Source organism: Topomyia yanbarensis, chromosome 2 (assembly GCF_030247195.1).
Source record: "Topomyia yanbarensis strain Yona2022 chromosome 2, ASM3024719v1, whole genome shotgun sequence".
NCBI lineage: Eukaryota > Metazoa > Arthropoda > Insecta > Diptera > Culicidae > Topomyia > Topomyia yanbarensis.
Window position 1 is genome coordinate 330,945,285 of NC_080671.1, and position 5,830 is coordinate 330,951,114.

Genomic DNA, 5,830 nt, shown 5'->3' on the forward strand with positions numbered 1-5,830 from the left:
TCAGACATCACTTCGTTAAAAGTTTAATAACTTCTTTTAACAAAGCTAGATTCACTAGCAGTCTTTGACAAAGTTGTAGACAATTAAATTATCTTTCTTATCTTCACTTACAGTGATATAACGATGCATACAGTACCACCTAAGGGCAAAAATGCGAGTTAGTGGGTTTTCTTCGTGTAAATTGTCGAAAAATCCCATACAAACTTCAGGCACGTTGGTCCGGTAGCTAGACTTGTCAGATTTGCTTCAAATTTGGTGCAAGTATTCCTGGTGGGACTATGAATCGAATAAGGGTGGGCCGATTGAGTTTGCAAAAATTAATTATTTCTCTTTGCAGTCTAGTGATGGGCCTATTTTCGCCAGGTTTCCATTATCACCCTACCCATTTGAAGCAGCGTCTGTCATCTTTGTTCAATGCATTGAGTCAAATGGTAGGACAACAATAGGGGACCTAGATTCCAGATTTCGTTGGGCTCATATACGAGCATTTCACCGCTTTCGGGGCATTTGTGTTATTATCTAGGTTCTTAACAACGAAGCAAAGCTGTGGTGCCAATTTTTACGCATTCCATCGATTGTAGGTCGAGTAATTAAAGAATTAGTGAGGTGCCCTTTTTAATAGGGTGAAAATAAGCCTTTACCCTAGGTACTAATTACTGATATTTACAAACGCACCCCGTCAAAAGAAAACCAAAACATTAACTCCAAGGTTTGTTATATTTCCTTCGTACGAGTCCTGAGCATCAGTATAGTAGTAGCACCGACGAACCGACATGACAGAGGCATTCGAAAAGTGTCCCATACAAAATAACGATTGTTTTGAAATGAAGCGATCACTACTGTCAAACTACGACAGATCGCTCCTCCATGTTTGAATCTGAGCAGGCTTCTCGATTAGTATATTTATATTACAGAAAGTGTGCAATTCCCTCAGCTGCGTATGTAGTGGTAATATGCAGCAAAATAGTATTTAGAACTCATTAAAATGCATGTATTCTGTTAGTTTTTTGCTTGTAACGGATAGTTTTGTTAAATAGTACTTACATAGGATACTAAAAAGCTGGAAAAACGATCTTTGTTCCATTGTATTGTTCCATGTGGCACTTCGGTTCGTCGGTGGTAGTAGATCATACCATGTTTTAAGCATTCTTTCGTAAGTTGGTTTAAAACTGCCTATTTCTTCGTAGCTGCACCGTATCATCATCTAGAGTTTTAACATCCACATTATTCGTCGAAATAAGCATAGGGCTCTCGACATCTGGAAACTTTTGTAATTTTCTTCGGTTGTCCGATGTGTTACCGAATAGGGTAAAAGGGTATAATATGCCCCACCGGGGCAAAATTCGATTCCCAGGATTCCTGAATTATCTAATAAGTAAAAGCCAGAGATCGTACGACCCCCGTGTTGCTACAATAGAGGAAGGAGTATCTGTAGACACTCCTTGAGGTAAATCTCCGTGTTTACAGTTCAGAGTCACGAACGGCACCTTTCGTTTGCCATATGACCAGATTGCTGGCCAAATAATGTATTTATTGGCAAACTTTGAAAGTTTCTGCTTTCTTACTTCCTAAGGCTTCGTCTGCATCTGGGTGTACAGTTTTCTGGCCCGTGACATACCCATCGTACGATTTGGAGCCTTCTGCACTTTGTACGTATGCAGTCCCTCCTGGCCTTTGCCTCCCTGAACGAATGACTCGGACAGATTCAACTTTTTGGCCACATCCCTGACCGAAGCATCAGGATTCCGCTTAAACGCTTTTACTACACGCCACAGTGGTCGCAATGCTACCAAAACGTGCGTTTAATTAATGGTGCTCTAGAAGTTGATTTTAGCGATTTTGTGTGTTAAGAACACTTTTTCAGAATGGAAGCCCCCTTCTTTTGATGTATGCTGAATTGTGATTAATCAACCTAAAAGTAAGATAGAAAATTTATTTCTACTAACTTCCGAAATAGAGTCATGATGTGAATGACAAAGTTATAGAAAATTCTACTGCGAGAAAACTTGCTAAACATGCCAACTCTCCAAAATGCAACGGTGTTGAGATACTGCGCGTTGTTCGTGGAAGGTACCCAAAAAATCATTTTTTCATTATAATTTTTTTCATTTTTTATTTCAAAACTTACGAGTTATTGAATAAAGTAGTATAAATATACCGCCATTTTGAACGTCAATTATGTAAAAATTACTTTCCAAAATTATATATTTTGTATTTTGTAACAGAATAAGTAAGACTTTTTCACAATACCTTTTATGGTGATTTTTTCTATTGGTCAAATATTCCAAAAAATCATTGGAGTATCAATGTATACATATGAATCCAGAACTCTCAGTTTCTGTAATCTCAAAATTACGAATTATTCATAAATTAACACGATAACAAATATGAATATAGTCGTGTTTCGCTGGCTGGGCCACAGCCTTTGTCCAACTAACGAAAAAGAGGTTTAGGTTTAGTCGGTAGGCTTAACTACTACAAAGCAGTAAGGATCCGTTAAAACATGGGGAAAAATAAGCAACTAATAAATTTTGCAAAAACATTGCTAATAATTAATAAAAAATCATACAAGTGTAGGTACAATAGCCAATAGGCAGATATCAAAAAATTTCGAAAAAAAATGCATTCCCCAATATACCGTCATTGTATATAAAAACAGTTTCAGTTCTGTTCTACCGAGGAAGGAAAGGAATGTTAGTTCGATTAATGTTGTTCGCTGTTAATAGAGACCGAGACTACCTCTGCATCTCCACGAGCACCACGGGAAACGATTTGTGTTAGTAAGAAAGGGAAAAGATTGGGAGGTATTGGTAGACAATACGATCTTAGCAATATGTACGAAAATCGCTCGCAATCAATTTCCGAGAATTTTAAATGAGAAACTTGAACTCTGGACAATCGGTCATCGGGAGTATTGCTTCTTATTTACGCTGCAACAGTCATTTCCAGATTTTTTTTAGTTTTCGTTAAGCTTGAGCGATAAAATGTCTTAAAACATACTCATCAATATTTTTTACAAGAGAAAAAATAGCAAAGGAAAAGAATAAAATAATCTCAAACAAATTAATAAAAGGTAGTAAACAAATCGAAGCTACAATAGAAACCACGATTTTATTTGTGAAGAGAATATGAAATAATTTTGAGCGGCCAAATTAAGCATAAACTGAATCAAAAGCTTTACTTTGTAGGAAGGATGTATTAACACACGCGCGCGGCGTTTTTCCCCTTTCCCTGTTAGCATACGACCAACAAATCATTATTAATGCAGCTGATTGATTCATGCTCCAACCCCAACCGCTGTCAAAATGTACAAAACTCGACAAACATGTGATTACGGCCTAAAAGCCAACTGTCAAAATCCACTTTGAATGGAAATTCCGGGCAAACCGTAACACTCCAATCACAGATGTTGGTAGTAAACGAAAAAGAAAAGTTTTTTCTTTCATAAACTGTTGTGAGCTGTGTTCGACTAGTAACGGTTTGTTTGGAATTTCCATTCAAAGTGGATTTTGACAGTTGGCTTTTAGGCCGTAATCATATGTTTGTCGAGAAAACTAACAGCGGCTGAGGCCAAAGTCCGACCCAGCCTCGGGTCCAATAAAAACGGCAAAAGGTGGTTCGTACTCTGGTTGGCACCGCAAAGAGGTAAGAGATAGGAGTTCTGTATCACTGGTGAATGGCGACATAGTTTCGCCTTATTTTGCACAATAATGCAGCTTTGCACACCGATTCTTAGTTTAGATCGAAGTAAAAATAGAAACTAATTTAAAATTTCTCAACAAGTTAAAAATTTTCGGGAAAGGTCCGGGTCCCCAGACCATTCCTCTGGATCTGCCACTCTCGGGGATTTTGTACCTCGCGGTATTTTCTATTTCGACTGTTTCATATGAATGGCATTGCAATGATTCATGCTGCGCATAAGGAAGGTTCGTGTAATTTCGATGTTTCGTTATGAAAATATTTTAAAATATGTTTACGTATATTTTTAGTAAATTGTAATAATGTAATGTAAGGAAAGTTTTAGTGGTGTCGTCAAATGAATCCTCGTCACTGTTATGGTTTTTATTGTGTATATTTCTATACATTTATTGGCTGTGGACCCTAATACTATGTTCACATTAGCACTGATATCACGTGATATACCGAGATGATATGGATATCACATCAAAGTGTTCACATTTATGCGAGATGATATCGTTTGACATTTGAATTGACAACTCGATTGTCATCAATGTCATACTGAATTGCATTCTTAAAATTGTAAAATAGCGGTCCAACAGAAGGAATAATTACATCAAACGTTTTATTGATCCCGTTTTATTGATCCCGTGCGATACGAAAAATATGGACAAGAGCCCCCAAAAGGTTTTTAAAATAAACAACTTTACTATTGTATTGAATGTACGATTATTCAATCGAGGTCGTCCAGCCAGCGGAACTCCTTTACATCAGGCTATTCGGTCGCTGGAGCAGCAATGAGATTCACATTTCGGACATTTTGTATCGGATTATTTCGCAGTGAAGGAGAAACACGCCAAGTATCTTCCCAATTCGGTTGTTCGGTACGCCACTTAACGGTTCCGAAAATCATAGCATCCAATTGTTGAGCGTCTCACCGAGTCGCAACAACGGAAAAAATTAAAAGCTGACCGAATCGTGTGCTATGCATTCGAAATAATGCATCTGCTAACCACGGAAAATCCGCTGCAGATTGTGGTGCAGGCCATAATCAACTCGGGGCCACGTGAAGATTCGACCCGTATTGGTCGTGTCGATACTGTGTGTCGCCAGGCCGTTGATGATTCCCCACTGCGTCGCCTGAATCAGGCTATCTGGCTTCCGTACACTGGTGCTTGTGGGCTGCATTCCGCAACATCAAGCCTATTACCGAATGCTTGGCTGATGAGTTGTTTAAGGCTCAAGTTACCTCAAGGCTTTGGTAGTGTGCGTAAGAAAAATTGTGTTCAGTTTTGCCACCAGATTATTCATTTAAATCTTTTCAAAACTCTAAAAGAAGAATATCAGTCGATTTATTAGATCATCACGATTCAATTCATGCAAAATACCTGCTGGAAAAACCATCGGCTTAGCTAAATGGTGCTTTGGAAAAAGTGGCTGTGGTTTTTTCATTGCGCAGTTGTGTTGCGTACCGCAGCACGGTGTGGTAGTGTGACAAAAAATCACAGCCACTTTTTCAAAAGCACCATTTAGCGAAACCGATAGTTTTTCCAGCAGCTATTTTGTATGATTTGAATCGTTGTGATCTAATAAATCGGCTGATATTCTTCTTTTAGAGTTTTGATAAGGTTTAAATGGATAATCCGGTGGCAAAGCTGAACACAATTTTTCCTACCCATACTACCCAGCGTTCAAATCTAACACATGCTCAAAAAAGGTAACTTGAACCTTAACGCTGCTAAGGGTTCCTCCAGCTAGTACGCCATCAGTAAGAAAAACGACCTGCAGCGTATCACCAAGTCTAACACATGTGTGACCGCGGGGCGATACAGCTTCCTCCGATTTTCAGACGAAGCATCGCTTGTTTTATTATTTTCATTCACGCTAGATGATATCGTTTGAATTGACATCTGAAGTTTCAAAAATTTTAAGTTAATAGGCATGCATGAATAATTTTCAGAAAATTCACGATGCAATGGAAGAAATTATTTCCTCGTTTATATTATTTTAATATCTGTTTCTTACAGTGAATTAGAAATTTTGTTTGTGCGCTACATTCAGGAAACGATGTTCACTGAATATTTCGAGTTTTCAGAAATATACCTTCCCATTAGGCAGCTCAAAGTGGTTCGCCAATACTATACTCTGATTA

General features: G+C 38.2%; 1 pseudogene; it reads left to right on the plus strand.

Annotated features, from left to right (window-relative positions):
• Nucleotides 1-4,399: 4,399 nt before the first annotated feature.
• On the plus strand, nt 4,400-5,580 carry LOC131680589 (small ribosomal subunit protein uS7-like; annotated as a pseudogene).
• The last annotated feature ends 250 nt before the right edge of the window (nt 5,581-5,830 follow it).